We start from the raw sequence: 11,951 nt of genomic DNA, 5'->3' as shown, positions 1-11,951 counted from the left end.
CATCGGGATCCTCCCCAATCCAGTTCCTCCTCGTTTTCCTCTCCTGCCAGATCCAACCAGCAGCCCCGACCAACTCCCTTGATCTCCGCCGTCGCCCAACCACAGCAAAGCTGCGCCTCCTTCCCTGCCCTCCTATCTCTTCGTCGTCTCTTTCGGTCTCTCTCGCTCTCTCTCAAATTCTCTCTCTCTCTTGCCAGGTACAGGAGCAACAGGAGGTCGCCCCTGCTGCCATGGCCACCGTTTCCGTCGCCGTCTCAGGACCCGCCATGGAGAACCCCTTCGCCCGCCAAGTACCTCGCCGGAGTACCCGACCACGTCCAGGACCAGGTCGCCCCTCTCCCTGCTCTTCCACTCTCCGTTTCCTTCCCTGGCTTCTCTCCTCTCTACCTCACCCCTCGTTCTCTCCCTGTACCAGGTACAGGAGTTCACCTGCAACCCCGCCGGCATCAAGGAGAAGCTCCGTTGCCGGAGCGCTGCCGCCGGTGGCCACCTCCATCAGGGATGCCATGGACGCCCGCCCTGCAGGAGCTTCGTCCGTTCCTCTGCCTCGCTGCAGTCTCCCTCTTCTGCGACGAGCACCGCGCGCCGCCGTGTTTCTTCTGCAAGGGCAGCTCCACTGAGCCAAAGAACATCCTCACGCCGCTGGAGCCGTCTCCGCCTTGATTCGGCACAGAATGGTACCCCGCCGACCTCCACCGTCCAGATTTGGCCATCTCCGGCGCCTACTCGCTGGTTCCCGCCGACCCCGCCGCCAGAACCTCCCCGACGCCGTCTGCTGCATCGCCGTGAACCTGCCTCTGTTTCTGTTGCACATTCTTCAGTAACGAGCAGAGCACCTCGCCTCGTCCCTGCGTTGACCCGCACGCTACTCGCTGGACCGCGCCTCCCCTCCTCGATTCGATCTAGCCAGCGTCAGGCCTCCCTCGTCTCATCGACTGGGCCAGGCCCAGGGTGAGCAGCCCCGAGCGCCCCCTCCTCTTGATTTTTTCTCTTGTTGGGCTGCCCAGTTTCGGCCCATGCGTGTTTTTTTTCCTGTTGTGTTTTTTTTCTTTTATCCCAGAGATTGCAGAATTGCAGAAAAACCCTCAAACTTCATGCATATCATATATCTCAACTGTGCATCATATGGAAAAACTTTATATATGAAATATGCTCAGAATTGCATCTAGTTTCATAATATGCAACTTTCATCTATGTTTAAAATGTTTAAAATGCTGTTTGTTTAAATTTGTTTAAATAACTGGCTAAAATGCTTTATTTCATAACTAAATAACCGTAGCTCCAAATTAAATAATCTTTATATGTACATGGGGTAGAAAAATGCCTAGATTTACATGGTAGCCTCATCTTGCATGTTTAACAACTCTAAAATAATGTTTAGGGCAGAACAGTACCAAACTTTAAATTATGCATATGAGGATTTTCCGGAATTGTTGTTCGTTCCTTCCGGCCTCATTTAAACTTGCCTAGATAGGTAGTTTTGTTGTGCTTCACCTCTTGCCATGTTAATCAACATTTAATCTTGTTGGGTACATAAACGAGAGAGTACTAAATAAGTCATGTGGTGTTTTCTTCAATATGCAACTCCGTTGCATAATGAGCTCCACTTAATTTGTAGAATTGCTTGTGCACTTTGCCATGCCATGCTTCATTAAACCGGACATGCATCATACTTGATTGTGCATCATGCCATGTTGATGTGTTGGTTGTTTACTATGTTGTTTGCTCCTTTCCGGTGTTGCTTCTTCGGGTTGGTTCCGATAACGTCGCATTTGTGAGGACCCGTTTCACTACGCCCATTTGTCTTCTTCATGGACTCGTTCTTCTTCCTTGTGGGATTTCAGGCAAGATGACCATACCCTCGAAATCACTTCTATCTTTGCTTGCTTAGTTGCTCGCTCTTTTGCTATGCCTATGCTGCGATACCTACCACTTGCTTATCATGCCACCCATATTGTTGAACCAAGCCTCTAACCCACCTTGTCCTAGCAAACCGTTGATTGGCTATGTTACCGCTTTGCTCAGCCCCTCTTATAGCGTTGTTAGTTGCAGGTGAAGATTGAAGTTTGTTCCTTGTTGGAACATGGAGATGTTGTTCCTTGTTGGAACATGTTTACTTGTTGGGATATCACATTATATCTTATTTAATTAATTCATCTATATACTTGGTAAAGGGTGGAAGGCTCGGCCTTATGCCTGGTGTTTTGTTCCACTCTTGCCGCCCTAGTTTTCCGTCATATCGGTGTTATGTTCCCGGATTTTGCGTTCCTTACGCGGTTGGGTGATAATGGGAACCCCTTGATAGTTTGCCTTGATTAAAGCTTTTCCAGCAATGCCCAACATTGGTTTTACCATTCGCCGCCTAGCCTTTTTTCTTTTCCCTTGGGGGTCGCGCGCCCAAGGGTCATCGTTATTTTAACCCCCTCGGGCCAGTGCTCCTCTGAGTGTTGGTCCAACCGAGCGATGTCCGGGGCTACCAGGGGCAACTCTGGGCTGGCCTACCCGACGTCTGGCTCATCTGACTGTGCCCTGAGAATGAGATATGTGCAGCTCCTATCGGGATTTGACGGCACATTTGGGTGGTGTTGCTGGATTTGTTTTAACCTGTCGAAGTGTCTTGAAGAACCGGGATACCGAGTCTGATCGGAACGTCTCGGGAGGAGGTCTATTCCTTCGTTGACCGTGAGAGCTTGTCATGGGCTAAGTTGGGACACCCTTGCAGGGATTTGAACTTTCAAAAGCCGTGCCTGCGGTTATGGGCAGATGGGAATTTGTTAATGTCCGGTTGTAGAAACCTGAAGTTGACCTTAATTAAAATGAATCAACAGCGTGTGTTACCGTGATGGTCTCTTTCCGGCGGAGTCCGGGAAGTGAACACGGTGTTGGAGTTATGCTTGGCGTAGGTTGCTATAGGATCACTTCTTGATCATACTTTTATCGACCGTGCTTTGCCTTCTCTTCTCGCTCTCATTTGCGTATGTTTAGCCACCATATATGCTAGTCGCTTGCTGCATCTCCACCTCATACTTTTACCCTACCCATAAGCTTAAATAGTCTTGATCGCGAGGGTGCGAGATTGCTGAGTCCCCGTGGCTCACAGATACTTCCAAAACAAGCTTGCAGGTGCCGATGAGTCCGTGCAGTCGATGCAACCAAGCTCAAGGAGGACCTCGATGAAGATCTTGTCCTTTGTGTTGTTTCGTTCTAGTTGATCAGTAGTGGAGCCTAGTTGGGGTCGATCGGGGACCGTGTCTCATTTGGGGTTCTTCTTTTATTTTGGTTTCGTAGTCGGCCTTGTTTGTATCTGGATGATGTAATGTTTTATTCATGTATTGTGTGAAGTGGCGATTGTAAGCCAACTATGTATCTCTTTTCCCTTATGTATTACATGGGTTTGTGTGAAGATTACCTCACTTGCGACATTGCTTTCAATGCGGTTATGCCTCTGAGTCGTGCTTCGACACGTGGGAGATATAGCCGCATCGAGGGCATTACACTTATCTTTAATAACCATCCCGAAGATCGAGGCGTCTAAGCAGCTAGATAATCATTCTTTGGCCTCCTCAATTTTCGCGCATGCCTGTTACTCCTTTCCTTATAAATAGGGTCAGGCAACCTTTTTCATTTTCCCCCTTCTCCTTATTATCTTCAACCTCCCTCTTCGCGATGCATCTGCACACCTGAGCACCGCCGCCGCCGAGCTCGTCAGCTTCCTCAACTCCAGCCGCTGCATCAACCTGAACGAATCCAGAGAACTGTGGCGCCTCTTCCGGTGTTCAACAGACCTAGTAAGCACGTCACTTTTCCCCACTGTCAATCTCCATTAGGGTTTGTGAAGGTCTTAGGAGTTCATTGTTATTCTTCACCTCATCTCTGTTTAATCTTTATTTTGATCCAAAGATAATGCTTAAAACATGCAGAAATTATTTCTGTACTAGTTCTTAATCATTGAATACACTTCCTAGATGCAGAAATCTTGCGCATACGCTAGTTCCTCCACTGCTGCGATGTTCAGGCTGTGATTTACTTTCTTTTTTTACACATCGTTAGATCCAAATTAGCTGCTCCAGTCTGTAAAAACCTGTTTGTCCATGTCGGTGTCAAAACCGGCGGATCTCGGGTAGGGGGTCCCGAACAGTGCCTCTAAGGCGGATGGTAAAAGGAGGCGGGGGACACGATGTTTACCCAGGTTCGGGAACTCTTGATGGAGGTAATACCCTACGTCCTGCTTCATTGATCTTGATGATATGAGTATTACAAGAGTTGATCTACCACGAGATATGGTATGATTGCATGTTGTCGTACGGACTAAACCCTCCGGTTTATATAGACACCGGAGGGGGCTAGGGTTACACAAAGTCGGTTACAAGGGGGGATATCTAATATCCGTATTGCCAAGCTTGCCTTCCACGCCAAGGAGAGTCCCATCCGGACACGGGACGAAGTCTTCAATCTTGTATCTTCATAGTCCAACAGCCGGCCAAAGGATATAGTACGCCTGTCCGGAGATCCCCTAATCCAGGACTCCCTCAGTAGCCCCTGAACCAGGCTTCAATGACGATGAGTCCGGTGCGCAGATTGTCTTCGGCATTGCAAGGCGAGTTCTTCTCCAAATTCTGAATATCTGCTGAGTAGTGTCCGGCTCCCCATAAATGTTGCATTTCTTGGCTTCTTTGCCCAATAAGGGCTATCTTCCACGTGTCGAGCGAATGCGAGGAGCCAGGGCATTTTTACATTCGCCACCCTAGCCATGTAAGTAAACTTGTCTATTAAAGGGACGGGGATTCTTAGATCCAAACCACACCATCCTCCCATGGCGAGTATCCATCAGAGCGCGTTCAGAAAAATCCATTCCAACATGGCCGGCCATCACAGCTGCTCCTCCCGCTCCCGTAGCCCTAAGCCCGATGATTCGGAGAAGTGTTCCGTCCCACACAGCCAATTAGTAGAGTTACAGACCCAGGGATTTCTCCATCTAGCATATATGGTCCCCGTTCGAGCCAGGCTCGCCACCTATAATGGCGGGGAGCAAGCGGAGAGCTTCCCCAATCCCTCCAAGGGGGAGTGGGTATGCATTGTCCCTTATTTACTAAGGGGTCTTGGATTTCCAATCCATCCGTTCCTCCGCGGGCTCCTAGAGTTCTACGGCCTCCATTTGCATAATTTCACCCCCGCTTCCATATTACACATCGCTGGTTATGTTGCCCTTTTGTGAGCTGTTTCTGCGCTACGAAGCTCATTTCGAGCTGTGGAAGAGGCTATTCTGCCTGGTGCCCCATACACAGGAGGGGTCAATATATCAAGTGGGCGGAGCCGAAATATGGCGCATCGCCGGGACCGGATACCTGTCCGGTACCCCGAAGAAGACGTCTGAAGACTGGCCTTCGGAGTGGTTTTATATGGAGGACATCCCCCTTCCAGATCCTATTCGGAGGGGTCTTCCCGAGTTCGACAATGCCCCTTTGAAGAAACGCCAAAGCTGGCGCCCACGGAGCCCTCGGGAGGAAGATAACGGAGAAGTCCTTTACCTGATGGGCCGAATAAAAGCGCCGGCTCAATCAGGATTGAAAATAATCGAGGTTATGTCAATATGTATAATGCGGGGGGTGCAACCACTTCAATATCAAGGGCACCCATGTGGCGCTTTAACGGGGAAGATGATGCCACCCGCTGCAGGCATAAGGGACCGGACTTTGCTGCTTCTGTCCGAGTTGTTCAAGGGAGAGGAAGAGGAGTTCACCCGTATTAAGCCACAGGATGGATTCTCCATGTACAACCCTCCAAGCTGGGTGAGCTGTCACTTTTTACTCCCAACCTTCCCGCATTCTTCGTCATAAATGCTCACCTTGCCGTTTCATGGCAGGACCTGCGAAAAGCTGTAAGGGAGGTCAACAGCCCACCTCCACAACCAGAGGACCCTGACCGGGTCCTCGATCCCGGACTCTAAGAGGATCCGAACATATTTGTGGAGCTGATCGATGGGACATTCTATCAGTTGAGCTGCGATGATGCCATGGTGGCCATCATAGCTGACTATCCTGGGCTACTCCCTGCATCGCATGTAAGAAAAACCATAGTCCCAACTTCCGAGAAGGATCCCCTTTTATGCACTTCACCTACCGTACACATATGGTGTTTTACAGGGAAGGCCCTCGGGACGCCATGCCGAACCCGCAGTGACTCGCCAACGAGGGACACCGAAGCCGGGTAGGCCAAAAAGGAAGGCGGTCAGGACTGAGACGCCGGCGCGGAGGTATGATACAGAACCTCGCTCCGTGGTTGTTGTCTTTCTTAAAATATAATGACGTCCATGTTTCCTGGTAGGAAAAATGCTCGCCGGACTATATTCAGAGAGGTTGCCGATCACGCCTCCACCAGTCGGGCTGTAGGGCCGAACATAGCGGCGGAAGCTAACACGGGGCGAACGCCGGATGCTCCTCCTACTGAGGATGCAGATAGACTATCCGCTACAAATTCCAAAGTGGAGAGCGCCATGAATCACAGGCGTCGCCGGGCCATACTCCGTGACGCTTGTTTTTCCCAAGAGGCATTCGATGCCTTCAACTCAGGAGACGCGTACATCCGTGCTGCTAAAAACGGTCTTGCGAGAGCCACATACCAGTATGTAAAGGATATACGGGTAAGAAAATCTGACGATTATATATATCAGTAGCCCCTGAGACATGAAACAGTTGACACAACTGATTTAAGGATCATTATTTGTGCCGGTTCTTACAGAGAAGAATACCCAATTGTCTCAAGAGCTGGAAGAGTGCAAAGCCCAGCTATGGGCCACGGTGGCCGCGTTGAAGGAGTCCGAGAAGGCCCCCTCTGGTAACACTTGTTTCCATTGCAAAGAATGACAGGTACCAGATAGTATGCGACATGCATGCAAATCTAACAATAGATGTTGCAGATGACTCCGGAGTGAATCCGGAGGCCGTGCCGGAGGATGCGCAACGTGCTAATCGACAGCTAAATGCTGGCGAGCGCGTGCTTACACGAGTCAGGCAGGAGAAAAATAATCTCCAGGACGCCAATATCCGGCTGGGCGTGGAACTGAAAGATGTCCGAGCCCAATTTGCGGACTCCGTGAAGTAGAATAAGAGGCTTCGACGCAGAATTTTCAGTAAGTGCTTGAACAAACTTTTGAAAGAGTTCGGCGAAGAAGCCGGCTAATAGAGTTATGTCTGCAGGTATGCTGACGGGTCGTCCCGCGGAGGAGATGCCCGGGTCTGCGGGTGATCTTCTACCAGAGCTCTCACAACTGCACGAACAAGTTCGACAGGTAATGCAGGGTATTGCCCAAGCCTTGTGGCCATCCGCCTCCCCGCCAGGAGGCATGGAGGAGCTTATAGAGAAGCTTAAGGGAGCGCGGCGGCGCTTCCGATTATGGAAGATATTAGCCTGCCGACAAGGTGCAAGGGAAGCCTGGGCCATGGTGAAGACGCGATATACCAAAGCTGACCCCAACTACATGGCCAAGGTCGGACCTGTGGGGCCCGATGGGAAAGAGATCCCCGTCAGTTTGGTGTATGACCAAGTAGAATTAGGCGCAAAGTATTCCCACCAGGATTGTAGGCTAGACAGCCTGTTGGATGGTATAGAAGAAGAATTTAATCAGTCTTAGTGACTGTGTACTTTAAGTGACATATATAATGTCCCTAGCCGGATTGTAAATCATTTGTCATGGTGGACCTTTTCGCTTCGACCTCTGGACCCGATAGTCCGGAGTGTATCCGAATACTCGCTCGGTTATGTAAAAACCGGGGTATGCGTGGAAACCAGGCGTAGGGGTCATAAGTGCTTGAACAGACAAGTACCCAACTAGCTATGTTATATTACACGGATAGTAAGAAACATCTTCCAGGGAGAATAGTTCCGTTAAGGGTTCCTTTCCCTGGGTACGCATGCCCTAATGTGCATGTCCGAACTGCGAAAAGAGATACAGAATATAAACATCTGGGGGCATGTATCAAAAATAAATAAAAGACATATTTTGTTCACCGACCGAATATTCCCTTAAGAACGCTAGCTTTCGGCTTCACCCAATCTGAGGTACACATCCGGCTGACCCAGGAGTAACAATCGCAGAGGTGCTCCCCTTATGCCCTAGCCGAATTAACAGGAATGTAGGACATAAATACAAGAGCCAGGCAACCCAGCTTGGCCAAAACTTAAGTCATATCGATGCATATAATGGCAAAAAAAGGTACATGCGGAAGAATAACACATGTGTGGGGCATAAAGCCCAGAAAAATAGTTATATTAAGCTTCTGTATAAGAAGCCCCCAAGTATAATCAGCGCGGTTGGCGCGTCAAGATTGTGTAGTCAAGACACAATTTAGCCTTTTAAGGCCTTGAGGAGAAGAAAAAAAGAAGAGAGAAAGAGAGAAAAGACAGATAACAGATATGCAAAAAATTGACGGGGGTAAGGAAACGAACATAGAGTCCGACACTAGGCGTAGAATCTTCGGAGTCTGGCTGCGTTCCATGGGTTTGGCTCGAGTCGGTTGTCTGATGCATCCCGCAGACGGTACGCTCCACCGGTCAGAACCTGGTCAATAATGAAGGGACCTTCCCATTTGGGCTTGAGGTTGTTCTTTTTCTTCTCCGGTAGGCGTAGAACTAGTTCGCCAATGTTATAGGTTTTGGCCCATACTTCTCTGCTTTGATACCTTCGAGCCTGTTGCTGATAGAATGCGGAACGGGCTTTTGCCACGTCGCGCTCCTCCTCCAGGGCGTCCAAACTGTCCTGCCGATCGATCTCGGCCTCTTTTTCTTCGTAAATGCGCACTCGAGGTGAGTCATGAATTATGTCGCAAGGCAGAACCGCCTCTGCGCCGTACACCATAAAAATGGTGTGTGTCAGGTAGTGCGATTCGGCGTGGTCCGCAGCCCCCATAGTACGGAGTCGAGCTCCTCTACCCAGTGCGTGTTTGATTCCTTTAAGGACCGCACTAATCTGGGTTTGATGACGCTCATGATAAAACCATTTGCTCGCTCAACTTGACCGTTAGTTTGCGGGTGATAGACAGAAGCATAATCGAGCTTGATGCCCATGTTGCTGCACCAAAGTTTTACCTCGTCGGCTGTGAAGTTAGTGCCGTTGTCAGTGATGATACTGTGGGGGATGCCATAACTGTGTACAACCCCAGTATGAAGTCTATCACCGGTCCAGATTCAGCCGTTTTAACGGGTTTGGCTTCTATCCATTTGGTGAATTTATCCACCATGCCCATTAAGTATTTTTTTCTTATGGGTTCCCCTTTTAAGGGGTCCGACCATATCAAGCCCCTAGACCGCAAAGGGCCAAGTTATGGGGATTGTTTGGAGAGCGGTAGGCGGCATATGGCTTTGGTTTGCAAAAAGCTAGCAACCGATGCAATGTTGGACCAGATACTGTGCATCTGCTCAGGTCGTCGGCTAATAGAAACCTGTATGGAAGGCCTTGCTTACAAGGGCCCGGGCTGTGGCGTGGTGGCCGCCGAGTCCAGCATGGATTTATGCCAAAAGCTTCCGCCCTTCCTCTTCGGAGATGCACCTTTGAAGGACTCCAGTAGTGCTTTCCCTATAAAGCTCTCCCTCGTGAACCTTGTAGGCTTGAGATCGCCGCACTATGCAGCATGCCTCATTTTGGTCCCCGGGTAGTTCCTGCCTGGTTAGGTAGGCCAAGAATGGTTCTGTCCACGGGGCGATGACGGCCATTATCACGTGGGCTGAAGGTGGTATTTCGATGGAAGAGCCTTCGATTGTGTCAGAGTGTTCGGTATCTGGTGTTGTGGCCGTTTCCGGACTATTGTTACCGGTGTCCCCTTCCCATACCACGAATGGCTTAAACAGCTTTTCCAGGAAGATGTTAGGTAGGACAGGGTCGCGCTTAGCGCCGATAAGGGCGAGGATATCCGCCGCCTGATTGTTTTCCGAGCCACATGGTGGAATTCAAGCCCCTCGAACTGAGCTGACATTTTGAGGACGGTGTTGCGATATGCCGCCATTTTCGGATCCTTGGCATCGAAGTCTCCATTTATTTGAGATATTGCGAGGTTCGAGTCCCCACGCACATCTAGGCGTTGAATGCCCATGGAAACTGCCATCCGGAGATTGTGTAATTGGGCCTCGTATTCGGCTACGTTGTTGGAGTCTATGTATAGTTTTTAGAGTACGTATTGGACTGTATCTCCGGTGGGGGATGTCAGGATGATGCCAGCCCCCAGACCAGCCCGCATTTTAGAGCCGTCAAAGTGCATGATCCAATTGCAGTACGCGCCGTATTCTTTAGGGAGGAGCTCGATAGCCCATTTGGCAATCCGGCCCATGGCATCGCGGTTGTTTATTATGTCGTTGAGTGGTACTTCTGAGGCCACTGTAATTGAACACTCTTGAAAGTAGTGTCATAATTTTCGGGATGCCATGAATACCGCGTATGCTATCTTTTGATAATGTGGGTACTGTGATTTTCATGGACTGAGGACAGTGGATACATAATATACCGGCTTTTGAAATGGGAATTTATGTTCGCCCGTCTCTCGTTCGACGACGAGCACTGCGCTTACAACTTGGTGAGTTGCCGCTATATATAACAGCATTGGTTCACCGACATTTGGTGCGGCCAAGATTGGGTTGGTGGCTAGGATGGCTATTATTTCTTCCAATCCGGCCGTGGCTGCGTCCGTCCACTCGAAGTGTTCGGTGCGCCGAAGAAGGCGATAGACGGGGAGTGCCACACATCTAGTTAAGGCCGCTTAAGGCCGCCACACATCTAGTTAACTTCTGGATTTGCTTGAGGTCAGTTGGGATAGCCAACTACGACAGAGCCTGGATTTTAGCCGGATTTGCTTCAATTCCTCTACTGGAGACAATGAAGCCCAGGAGCTTTCCAGCGGGTACGCCGAAAACGCATTTTTCCGGATTGAGCTTCATGCCGTATGTTCGGAGATTCTCGAACGTGAGCCTCAAGTCGTCTATTAAGGAGTCGATGTGTCTGGTTTTAACGACCACGTCGTCTACGTATACCTCCATTGTTTTGCCAATCTTCTTTTCCAGACATGTCTGAATCATGCGCTGATATGTTGCGCCCTTGTTTTTTAGCCCGAAGGGCATTGTGTTAAAACAGAAGGGGCCGTATGGAGTGATAAATGCCGTTGCGGCTTGATCGGACTCCGCCATCTTAATTTGGTGGTAACCGGAGTATGTGTCAAGGAAGCACAATGAGTCGTGTCCTATGGTGGTGTCGATAATTTGATCGATGTGAGGGTGGGGGAAGGGATCCTTTGGGCAAGCCTTATTAAGGTCCTTGAAGTCGACGCATAGGGGCCAGGATTTTTCCTTCTTTGGTACCATTACCAAGTTTGCTAGCCAGTCCGGATGTTTTATTTCTTTGATGAATCTGGCCACCAGTAACCTGGCTAGCTCCTCTCCCATGGCTTGCCGCTTAGGTTTGGAGAAATGCCGAAGAGTCTGCTTGACTGGCTTGAATCCCTTTAGAATGTTAAGGCTATGCTCGGCCAGCCTGCGTGGGATTCCTAGCATGTCTGAAGGATGCCAGGTGAATATGTCCCAATTCTCGCGCAGGAACTCCCGTAGTGCGGCGTCTACAGCAGGGTTTAACTGTGCCCGATGGATGCTATTTTTGTGGGGTCCGTTGGATGGACTTGGAATTTGACTATTTCATCCACTGGTTTAAAAGAGGTGGACTTGGATCTTTTGTCGAGTATCACGTTGTCCCTGTCCACTGTGGAGCGCAACGCAGTTAATTCCTCCGCCGCAAGGGCTTCGGATAATGCGTCGAGGGCCAATGTGGTTGTCTTGTTTTCGGCGCGGAGTGCTATGTCCGGATCACTAGCTCGAGTGATGATTCCATTAGGCCTGGGCATTTTGAGCTTCATGTACCCGTAATGGGGTATGGCTTGGAAGATCGTGAGTGCCTCCCTCCCTAGAAGGGCGTGGTA

Source organism: Triticum dicoccoides, chromosome 4A (assembly GCF_002162155.2).
Source record: "Triticum dicoccoides isolate Atlit2015 ecotype Zavitan chromosome 4A, WEW_v2.0, whole genome shotgun sequence".
Classification (NCBI taxonomy): domain Eukaryota; kingdom Viridiplantae; phylum Streptophyta; class Magnoliopsida; order Poales; family Poaceae; genus Triticum; species Triticum dicoccoides.
This window is presented reverse-complemented; position numbering follows the sequence as displayed.